The 12,434-nt window shown below is 40.8% G+C and overlaps 1 long non-coding RNA gene across 1 annotated transcript in view; it reads left to right on the top strand.

Moving 5' to 3' along the window:
• LOC306653000 overlaps positions 1-12,121 on the top strand; it is a 49,906-nt gene extending 37,785 nt beyond the window's left edge. Inside the window, exon 3 of the long non-coding RNA XR_013761602.1 lies at positions 8,543-12,121. This is a non-coding gene — a long non-coding RNA (uncharacterized lncRNA). The remainder of the gene's footprint in view (positions 1-8,542) is intronic.
• Positions 12,122-12,434: the final 313 nt, after the last annotated feature.

The following is a 12,434-nucleotide window of genomic DNA, read 5'->3' as shown; positions in this document are numbered from 1 at the left end:
GTAGCCATTTCTGTCCCCATGTGTCTTGACTGAAGCCAATCTTTTAGGCAATTGATCAGTCACAATATCTGGCCAGAATTTGGATCACTTCCCTGCTTCAGACTTCCCTTTAGAAGCAGAAACTTCACACCTGACAACCTGAATGACTGCAGCCCTAACCCTTTCATCAAATGAGGATTTTAATGGAAGCAAATGCACAACTACATACGTTTTGAAAACAAAACATGAAACTTGGAAGAATTTTTCCATTTTCTCAGGGAAACTTTGAGCAATGGCCCCAGGCTCCTCCGTGCAAGGTCCGGGGCTCCATCGTTAGAGGTCTTTCAGTAGAAACCTTTGAGAAGACTTGAATTAAGTGTTTTTCTCTTATTTAGCATGGACGCACAGACTTCTTAGCACACATCTAACATCAAACAGGATTGCCTATGGCTAGTTTAAATGAGTTTCCCTTCTCTTTTTTGAAACTCTGTCCTCATTTTCTCACTGAAAGGTTTGGCTCACTGCTTTGAGGCTGTTCAGTTTAGAAAATTCTAACTCCCTGCCATGTCGGCACATTGGATCTCCTGAAAATACAAGGGCTTATTTTCTCTTGGAAAGTCTGGTTCTTAGAAGCCCAATATCTGATTTGTTCACTCAGGTCTTAGATATTGTGGACCCAGAGCTCACCATGCACCTGCACGCAGCAGTCATGGTGGTCCTCTGGGTAACCAAATCTTTTGCCCCGAACTTTCCAGATGGTATGGCATTGGCACCAGGAGTAAACACAGAGGCTGCATCACAGGGCAGTTGCTGGCCTTGTCTTATTCCTTCTGCTTTATAACATCGTCTGCTCAGGCCTTCCTCTAGCTGGGTCCCTCCCTCTGGTGGGAGAACAAGCAGCCCGGGAGGAGTTAAGGACAGATCAAGCTCTAGGACTCTGGGGCCCTGGAATTCTTGGCTTTCAAGACTCCAAGCCCCATTCCAGGGCTTTTGATGAAGTTTTCCCTAAATTCACTCTTTCAAAGGTGGGCTGTGCATCTGTATGCACACATGGGTACCCAAGAAGTGACCAAGGGCAGCACTTTACTGGTGAGAACACATGAATGAAGCTTGGACAAGGTCGTTTGGCATACATGCATTCAAGGTTTTTGGTAGTAAGAAACAGAAATAGAGGTACACAGGGAAGCATTAGGAGCTGTGGGCCAGGGAGTGCCCATTTAAACTCTTGACCCACCTCCTGCAAAGGTCAGGGATGGGCCTGCCAAAGGAAAAACAGATGGGAAGTATCCAGAGAAAATACAAAATTGCGAAGCCAAGACGTTTGCTGGAGTTTTTGTTTTGGTAGGGAGAAGTGTCTCCCAAATCATCGCATTGATAATCTAGACATAAAGTTTGGTTTATTTTTCATCTTAAAATTAAAATAAATTATTGATGATTCCAATAACCAAAACATCTGTTTTTAAAATGGCAATAATCATCCTTATGTTATTGTGAGAATGAGAATGTGCGGTATCTAGTGGAGGGAGGCACTTAGTACATGTCGATGGGATTGTTCTTTTTCTGTTTTCCTCCAGCTGGTCGCTAAGATAATGTTCAAAGCTTAATGTTTTCCTCCACTTGTCCTGAACTGTCTGGTGTGATATAGTTAATAAAAAACAGATATGGAGATGTTTTTAAATGTCAAGTTAAGACAAGTTAATAATTGCTCTCCCACAATAGGAGAGCAAACTGTAATCCAGGATCAAAAGCAATTATTTTTCTACTTTTTGGAGCTGCCAAAAAGGAGGAGCAAGCAAGGGAGTGAAGGGAGTGAGCAAGGCAAATGTAAGGATGCACTGAGAATCTGTATGGCATTGTCACAGCCCAGGTCAGACCCCCCCGGTTGGGGTATCTATTCAGTTTGATGAGGACATGATTTAATTTAGTCTTGTCTTAAGAGAATAAAAAGGAAGGGCTGAGAAATCCACCTGATAAGCCAGGCAATCTGCTTAAATATCAAAAAACCCTGTCTGCAGATAATTCTCCAACACCAGGAAGGTTGTAAGGGATGTGGCTAGTGCTATAAGTCAGTCATCATCCCCTATGCATGTATAGCTTTTTCTTTGCTGTTTGCAAAAGGCTGCCACAGACATGAGTTCACGTTGTCCTGCCATGGAGACAGAGAAGTGCTTGCCCATACAGAGCACCCAGAGCCAGAACCCCCACATTTCCCCAACACCCATTTTGAGAACATTTAGAGGGAATGACATTGACTTTGTGGGTTGGGCAGAGAACTGTGTTTTCAGAAAGCAGCTCATCAGAGACCACTGGGATTCAGTGACACCACTCTCATCAAGACCTTTAATGAAGGTGCAAGCCACAGATGCTTTCAGGAAAACAAAGTGTGGCCAAGCCCATGCCTCACCCCCAAGTCCCTGGGTGCAGCCCTTTCCATTAAGACCCCACTAATGGGGAGGCTGTTGTGCTTGTACTCTGTGGGCAAAGGGTTGGCCTCTCCTCTGCCTGCCTTGGAGGAATGGTCGGTTGTTCCTCACCCAGGTGGGTATCAGGAGACTTGTGGTTTGAGCTACAGATGTCTGAAGGGATCTCTTCTCTGCAGATCTGGATGGACGGGCATCCCTGAGTACATGGGTACCTCTGAGGGCTTGGAGTCAGATGCTGAACATTCTTGTTGCGCGAAAGGGAAGAATGTTGTTGGTCGTCTTTTGCTTCTTTGAGCAGCACATGAGACTATAGTTAGGGAAATGCTGACTGAAAAAAAAAAAATGGAGATTCTTCAGAAGGCCCATCAGTTCTGTGAGGCTGGAAGCACTTCAGGTATAGTAGATCTCAGGAACCAAGAGGAGGTATTTTCTCAAAGGGCTCTCCTCTGTTTCAGGGTATCTGGCTGTTTCCTGGTAGAGGAGAAAAGATACTGGATACTCTAATGTGTTCATAGTTTTTAACCCTCCTGGAAGACAGAGGGAACACATCCCCAAGGGAGCCCAGGAAGAGTGCAGAACCTGGGGTTCAATACCCAGAATCACTGGTGGACCCTGGGCTGGATGTGGTGGAAAGAACCCACATCAGTAGGATAGAACATGGATTCCAGGAATGTGAAACTGAAGAGGGAGGAGGTGGACCAAGTGGGGAGGAGCCAGGTAGAGCAAAAGCCATAGGAATCAGCAGATTCCAGGAGGAAAAGAAGAAAGGGAGTTCAGGACTTAGGTTAGAAGTGAAGGGACACATGGAGTTGGCTCTTCCTGCCTGCAGATGCCATAGGTTCATCAGAGTTAAAAGAGACAGGGAACTCCAGTTGTTCATTCCTATGAGGAATATTATACAAATTAAACTAAAAACCTCTACAGGAGCCAGGAGTGCTGTTACCTGCCTGTAGTCCCAGCAACATGGCAGGCTTAGACAGGAGGATTGCAGCCTGGACATTATTTTTATTTTGAGGCTACACTGGGGATATAGCTCAGTGGCAGAGTGTCTCTGGTTTCAATCCCTAATACCTACTCCTCCCCCCACAAAAAATTCCCTATAAGATCAAAACCAAACCTTACCACATACTGGCATTCATTTTTCCTCTCTGGTGTGATCTCCACCAATTCTTTTTGTGTAACCCACACCCTGTTTTTCTTAATACATTGCACTGTCCTAACTCTATAGGCCTGTTAGGCCATTTGCTGCCAGTGGAAATCTTGTTCATTTTTTGTGAACAGGGAAATTACATAAGGTACAACCAAGAAAGATATGTGAAAATAGTTATCAAAGAAATGTGAGTTAAAATAACAGGCAGTCATCATGGAATAGCTATGATATTATAGCAAGTTAATAGAAAACCAAAACCAGCTCATCCAGTGCTGACATTGTTTTGACAAAACAGACACATCTATTGCTGGTGACATTGTAAATGGGCTGGGATGGTTAATTTTATATGTCAACTTGACTGGGCCAAGGGATCCCCAGAGAGCTGGTAAAAATCTTTATGGTTGTGTCTGTGAGGTGTTCCTGGAAGAGACAAGCATTTTAATTGGAAGAGCCACCCTTACCATGGTAGGTGGGCTTCAGCCAATTTGTTGAGGACATAGCTGTGGGTGGGGAGGCAAAGGAAGGGTGAATTTTCTCTCTACTTGAGCTGGGACATCATGTCTTCTCTCAGATGCCAGCACTCTTGGTTCTCTGCACTCTGAACTTAGATTAGAACTATACCATCAGCTTTCCCAGGCCTCCAGCCTGCAAATGACAGATAGTGGGACTTCTCCAGAACAGCCAACTCCTTGTGATAAACATCTTCCTATATATCTCTATATTATATTGGTTCTGCATGGAGAACACTGCCTAACACAGAGACCCAAACTTTGGAGTAAACAATAGAATCATATATATTTTAAAAAGTAGAAATACTCATGACCTTTGACCCCCATCAACCCTACTTTGCAGAGTTGAGCTAAACAAAATGATACTAAAGAAGGAAAGAGTTAGCAGGGGCTGTAACTCAGTGGTAGAGCATTTTTCTAGCATGAGTGAGTCACATAAAAATAAATAAATAAATAATAAATAAAATAAATGTATTGTGTCTATCTACAACTAAAAAAATATTTAAAGAAAAATAAAAGAAGGAAAGAGCTACATGCATAAAGATATCCCTTACCCCATAAGTTTTCAATGTGAAAAGACTGGAAATAGCTTGCCTATCTTACAATGGGAGATTCGAAAGGTAATTACACTCACCAACAGATGGGAATTATGATGATGAAAACTATTTGGCAAAAGGACATATTTATAACACAATACTTAGAAGAACACAAAACTTATCATGACTTGACCATAAAATCACATAAATGTATGAGAGGGGGTATGGGGTTAGGAAGGATAGTGAAATGAATCAGACATTATCCCATGTACATATGTAACTGTATGACCTGTGGGATTCTACATCATGTATAATCAGAAGAATAAGGAATTATACACCATTATACACGATGTATCAAAGTTCATTCTACTGTCATATGTAACTGATTAAAACAAAATTTAAGAATTAAAAAAAATTGCTACCCAGAAAAGTAATAAAAATCAGTTATCTTAAAAATAAGAAAGAAAGAAAGCACAGAGAAAGGAAAATCAGTACTTATCAGGCTCTTGTTATTAGAATGTTGCTGATTTAAAAAAAAAAAAAATCTCCTAGAAAAAAATGCTATCTTTCCTTTGCAACCCCTGATTCAATTTATCCCTACCTGGTCTGTGGTCCTCATCACATTATGCCTTGAGAGTTATCATTTGTGTACTAGTTTTGGCCCCCTTTGGATCATAAACTCTTCAAGAGCAAGGACTATGTTTTACTTTCCTTTGTCTCACCTGAGCACTCGTATTCACTGAAACATAGTAGATATTCAGCAATTATTTGTTAAGCAAATTAACCAATCCTGAGATTTACATTAGGCTTAAAAATAAAACTCAATATGTTATTTCTCTATCCTCTTATCTCCTGGCAAAGAGCACTCAGATACATAGATATCTAAATTATCTTTAAAGGCTTCCTGGGAAGGAAAATCCACATTAAGAAAGCTAGCATTTTTATCTGGAGTGAAACACAGAAGCAGTCCTACAGATGACACTTGAAAATTGTCTGAGGCTTTTAGGCCTTATTCACCTTTGCTTCTGAAGGCAACAAGATGCTTAAAAGTTGAAGCCATGCTGATGTTTGCTACTGGGCCAATTGGATCCAGGCCAGAAGGTAAACTGTTCACCACTCCTACTGGTAGCCCCGAAGTTGCTATGCTTCAATCAGGACCCATGTTTTATGAGCTTAATGTCAGAGCTGGTGAGGAGACAGGAAATGTGATAACACAGTATGAACTTAAACCTTTCAGGGAGAGTAGCAGGAACTCAAGGCTGACCTTTGTTTAAGTACTGAGCCCTTATTGCATGCCAGACGCCCTGTGCATCAACTTGTTCTCCCATTTTACAGATAAAAACTTGAAATTCAGAGAGGTCATGTGACTCACTCAAGGTCAAATAGCTAGTGAGAGGTGGATTAGGGCTCCAAAGCATCCAAGCTCCTAAGTATCCCTGCGCAGAGTGCCTTGTGACTGTTCATAGGCCTGTTTGGGCTGCATATCCAGGATGAAGAAGTCTCAGGTCCTTCCTTTTCCTTTTTCCTTTATTCTTACACAGACAGACATCACCCTTTCCTGCTGCCTGCATCTTGGAGTGTTTTCACTTGGCTTACATTTTGCCCTTGCTTTCAGCCTGGGTCCCTGAGCCCATGATTTTATTCCATGCTCTTTGAATCCACAGGGATCATCAGTCATCTCCTCAATATAATCACACTCTTTCATTAGTGACCATTCCTGAGATCTGACTTCTAAGACATGTTTTCTTTAACTGAGTACAGTCTTACCTATTGGGGTTATGGTTCGGGGATTGATATGGTTTGAATGTGTCCTCTCCAAAATTCAAGTGTTGCCAATGTGATAGTATAAAAACGAAACAAAACACGACATTTGAAGAGGTGATCAGGCCATTGGGTCTCCATCCTGAGCATGTGATTAGATGCCCCTACAAAAAGATTTGACCCACGGAGCTCATCCTTTGACCCTTCTGGCTTCTGCCACTGAGGACACAGCCTTTCTCCCCTCCAGAACACAGCATCGAAGGTGCCATCTTGGAAGCAGATACTGGTTCTCACCAGACACAGACTGCTGGCACCTTGATCTTGGACTTCCCAGCCTCCAGAATGGAGAGAAATAAACTTCTGTCCTTTATAAGTTATCCAGTCTATGGTATTCTGTTACAGCAGCATAAATGGCCTATATAAAAGAAGTTGTCTCAAATAGTTGCTTCCAAAATTATACTATTTTTCTTTTTCCTTGGAAGAGAAGCTCTTTTACAAATTCCACTTTTAAAGTTTAATATAGTCCTACTCTAGATGTGTATCCTTTCTCCTTATTATTCCATATATTTCGTCTGTGGCACAAAGCTGACATTCTTTTCCTCTCTTAATACAAGTCATAATAACATCTAATTAACACCACAGTTAACTCAGGCAGTGGCAGAAACCTTTCCATCTGGTGTCCTGTAATAGCTGCCTCCCCTTTTGCTCATCTATGTTCCTCTTAGCTTTATTGTGTGTCCTTTGAATTGCCTTACTAAACACAAAATTCCACATTGACCAAAAATCAATTTAGAAAATAGATGATGCTCAGTCTTCAAGTAGAAAGTTCTGCCATCCCCCTCATCCAGAACTGACACAGTTAAACATCAAGCAGTACCAGATGCTCCCTGCTGGAGAGGCCTGGGTTTCATCATTCCCTCTAAAAGATAGGCTGGTTGCCCCAGCTTCTTTATTCTTCCATTAAAAAAAGCAACTTTATCTAGGTTCAAAGAGAATTCAGACTTCTGCATTTGGAAGGGGGCAATGGCTTAATGATAGATGCCTTTTTTTTTTTTTTTAACCAATTGAAGGAAGTTGTGGAAATTGAGACTTTTTTGAGTTTATTGTGTATTATATATATTTTTAAAAATATTAATTAAATATTTTAATGTATGTGTGTGGTAGTTAAATATGACCATAGATTTTAAGTCCCTCCCACCAAGAGGCAGAGTCTATTTTTCTATCCTTTGAATCTGTGACTTACTTTGAATAATACGTGACTCAATTGACCTCCTGTGAATTCAGAGACCCAGATCTTAAAAGAATCTGTAGCTTCTGCCTTTGTTTACTTGAAATGCTGTCCTGAGTATGCCACACAGGAAGACAATGCAGAGGCTGAGAGGTCATCTGTAGAACCAAGCTGCCCCAGCTGACACCCAGCACCAGCTGACAAACGTGAGTGAGGCCATTTTAGATCTTCCAGCTCAGTTAAGCTCCAGCCGAAAGCAACCACACACGTGAGCCCTGGTGAGACCAGCAGGACAAACACCCAGCCAGCACATCATATTGTGAGAAATAATAAATCATTTTGTTTTAAGCCATTAAGTCTTAGGGGTGGTTTGTTCTGCAGGCTAGATAAGTGAAACAGTGTGGCATCCATCCTCAAGTCACTGTGTCTCCCTGTGTAAGTCCATATATTTGCATTTTTAAAGAAAAGTAGTTCCTTGGAGCTTAAAGCAATTACTTTCTTTGAATGTTCCACATATGCAGGGTGCAGAATAGAAATGGACTTTTAAAGGAGATAAATAGGGCACAGTGTAGAAATTTGCAATAGGTATATTAGGCAAGTAAAATGCCCACATATCAAAAGCATCTGCTGCCTCTTTTAGTACCTAACCAATGTGTGAAAAGTATGCATCTTAAGTCACTTTTATTATGAAATATTTCCAGCATACACAAAGGATAGAAAATAAATGTCAACTGGCAGCATGCCACTGTCTAGCTAAAGAAAGACTATTGTAGATGCAATGGAAGCCTTCCTCAAACAGTTTTTCCTTCCTTCCCAAAGGGAACCTCTGTCCTTAGATGGTAATTCCCATGCATAACTATGTTTAATATATAGTTTTGCAGCTTTACAATTTAATATAAAGTGAATCATCTGTATGTACCAACATTTTGCTGCTTTTTTTTTTTTCTCAATATCAGATTTTTGAGGATTATCCATATTGGTGCAGGAAGAAAAACACTGGAATCTACCCTTGGGAAAGTGAGATGCTCACTCTCTGGGAGTCAAGCACAGGAATCAGCATCACCCAAGGGAACAATGGAATCATTATGACCTATTTTACACTCCAGAGCAGACACAAAGTCATCTTCCCCTGTCTCTTCTCTCTCCTCCACTCTCTCTCCCTTCCTTAAATATGTGCACTTGAGCTCATTTTACTCTAATCTTCTGTCTTACATTATAAAGCAGAGGTAAGGGTCTATATTGTATAGTTCAGCATTGTCCAATTGAAATGTAATGTGAGTCACATGTATAATTTTAAATGTTCTACTAGTCATGATCTAAAAAGACAAAAGAAATAGATAAATGAATTTTTACATCTTTCATTTGACCCAATGTCTAAAATAGTATACATATATATTACGCATTCAATATATAATCATTATAAAATTATTGAGATTGTTTATTTTTTTCATTTGAAGTATTCAAAATCTGATGTGTATTTTACAAATAGCTCAAGTTAATTTGGATCAACCACATGTCAAGAGCTCAGTAGCCACAGGTGCTAGTAGATACAATTTTAGCACAGATGGGTCTTAAAAATCTGACCTGAAAACACATTGAGCAGTCCTCAGCATTCCATTCTTCACATTGGTAATTGAACATTGTGAGGAGTTTGACTCTTTGCATGTGACTAGAAGGGTCTGTGCACAGGGGTGTCCAGGGCTGTTGGGATGGCTTAACTGAAGCTGTTCCTGCCGGGTTGGCCAGTCTGGTAGGAGGCTCTGGCACTACCAGCCTTTACAGAATCTTGGGAAGGTCACTTAACCTCCTAAGCTCTGTGGGCCTCAGTTTCTCTCAGTTTCTATAAAAGCAAGGGTGAGCTAGAAATGTTTCAAGAGCGCCTGTGGCACTGACAATACTGCTGGTTCCATCTTCCATTGCCAGTCTGCCTTAGGGTTAAGGATAGTGGCTGGTGCCGAGGGACGAGCTGCTGTTTGCTTCCTAACACAGAGAACCGAGAGCCTTTCATTAGAAACCGACTCCTACATGGTCCCAGGGAGCCTGACTATAAACCTTTGTTCTTTGAGGAGGACTTTGATTCCGCCCAAGGCCAGACTGGCACCTTAGAAGTCCACAGTCAGAAAGAACCACAAACCAACTCCCCTGGGTGGCATGGTCCAGGCAGTGCTTTATTTAGATAATCCACATAGAGATGCTACAGTTCGGTCTGGACATTTGATTATATGGTTTTGATGCCATGTAGCCTTACAGGAAATCAGGAACACTGATGAAACCCTGGCTCACACCAAATTCACTGGGTCCTGACTCAGTTTCCCTTTTTATCAACTAGGTAGTATAATTAGTACTTATGATGTAGGCATGATGATTCTATCCTGGCTCCCAAATCCTGTCTTAAAGAAATACAGACTCTAAGGAAAGCTCTCTTCCTAATGCAACAGTCAGGAGGGGCCCCTTGTCAGGGCATTCAGGTCCCAGGATTCTGGCAAATTGTCTTTGGAAATAAACCTGAAGTCAATATGGTCCTATATTTCCTTGCATTATCTTTTAAAATAGACACATCACCACCTAATGACCTCCTTTCTTGATGGCCATGGTGGTATGCACCTGGAGTCCCAGCGAATCCGAGGCTGAGGCAGGAGGATCACTTGAACCCAGGAGTAGGTCCAGCCTGGGCAACATAGTGAGACCCTGTTTCTTAAAACAAACAAACAAAAACCAAAAGTTAGTTTATTTCTGAGAGCTCAATTTTCTGGAATATTTTTGGTTTGATTCTTCAGTGTTGTGAGTTTTATTTTCAGGTGTTACTTTTAATTTCAAAAGTAATTTATAACTCAATTTTATTTTAAAAGTTTCATACACACACACACACACACACACACACACACACCAAGTATAAATTCAAATACTACAAAAGGATATTCAATAAAAAGTAAATATCTTCCTTGTTCTAGCCAAACACCAACCTGTTCCCAGTTTGCTGTGTATCATTTTAGAGCTATTCTATGCATAAAATATGTATTTTCAGACTTTTTTTAAAAAAAGATGTACTGTTTAATTTTAAAACTACTTTAACTCAAGACAAGGTAAAAAGGTAGGAAACTGTGGATTAAAAAAGAAAATGGCCTGCGGTATAATTGTTTTAAATGATGTGTTGATGTGTTGAGTTTAAAAATATTTTGATGTGTTCCAATGCATGGAAAACAAGATGCTGTGAATCATTGTCTTGAATAAACTGTCCAATATGATTATATAGTTTTGTGTTCACCATGGCAAGGTCACCCTAACGAGTTTACATAATAATAAACAGAAAACAGAAAGCCACCCAATAAACCGAAGGAAGTGGAGAGGGAGGGGGAGGAGCAGAAAGCTGACAGCTTCAGGAACTGGCATATAGAGAAGAGGTGTTGAAAAGGAAAAGAGATGAGAAGAGGTAGGTGAGCCAAGTTCAAGGCTGGTGCTCTCCAACAGGATGCACACAAGTGTATCTGCACCATCCAACATGGCAGCTGCTAGTGCTCCTGAAGCTTGAGATGTAACCAACTTGACTGAAGGATTGAATTTTTTGTTTTTTTATTTCTTTACTTTTTGTGATACTTGGATTGAACCCAATCCACTGAGCTATACCCCAAACTCTGAGGGATTGAATTTTAAAATTCATTTGTTTTAATGAATTTAAATTTAAGTAGTCATATGGGGTAGTGATTACCATAGTGGATAATGTCATTCTGGGTTTCGCAATGTCTTTGGGAGGCATCAGTGAGCAAGGAGGATAATGAAAAGGGAGAAGAGGGTGAATAAAAGGTAAGTAAAAGCAGAAGAGGAAAGAAAGAAGGAACAGAGTAAGATGCAAGCCAAGAGGCATGGACAGGCAGGAACAATTGATGGAAGTGGGCCCTGCTTTGCTGGCAGGGAGCATCCCCCCACCTCTGGCATTATTCTGGAGTCTTCTGTGACAGCAGCACAGAAGGTCTGGGCAGCCCTCCTTCTGGAGTGGCACCTGCCTGCTGACCCTGTAGGCCTGTGAAAGGAGCTATAGTTCCCAAACCCTAGGACTTGTCCTCCCGCTAGCATGTACAACAAAATCCAAGGAAACTCATGGTCTCATACACCACTAGGTGTCACCATTAACCAAAATGAGTTTTTATTTTTTATTGTTTTTAACCTGCAGGATTTGGTGAAATTTTTTTCTCTTGAGTCTGTAGTCCATCTATATAATATATTTATTTAGGTAATTTCTTTCACTTTGTCACATCAAAAACAAGGAGATTTGTATCTGAGAACCTGCTCAACAGGGATTCTAATTTGGTTTTTCTTTCCAGTTAAAACTTTGCTAAATACCACAAACGTGTGCATACATGCACTTATTCATTACTCAACATTTATCCTATGCCAGGTGGGGGCCCCAGGTATCACTGAGTAAGTTCACACTGCACAACTCCAGGAGAATTCAGCTCACATAGACCTCCCTGAAGTTGTGCAGCAGCTCTGCAAGACTCTGGCCTGGGCCATGGAGGAAAAAGCTTCAGTAAAATACAGTCCCACTTTTTCCATCTGCTCTGTTCTATCTCTTAGGAAATTTTGTTATTATAAAACTTTCTTTGTAACTAGAAATACCTGTACCCTACATAAATTTTTAGTTATATACACCACCGGTAGCTCCCCCATTCATACTTGTAAGAAAAATATAAGTTTACTTCCTTTTCAGAAAAGAAATACCCTCCCCCCTGAGCATATTTTATGAATAAAGTAATGTACTAAGCCAGCTGGAAAAATCAAGTCATGATCTTTTCCCTTGAAAAATTCAAGGTGAGACTTGGTCATATCCTAGTTCCAAAATAATATCCTTAA

This window comes from Sciurus vulgaris, assembly GCF_902686455.1.
Source record: "Sciurus vulgaris genome assembly, chromosome: 2".
Lineage (NCBI taxonomy): Eukaryota > Metazoa > Chordata > Mammalia > Rodentia > Sciuridae > Sciurus > Sciurus vulgaris.
The sequence above is the reverse complement of the archived record's forward strand: the minus strand, read 5'-3'. Positions and strand labels throughout refer to the sequence as shown.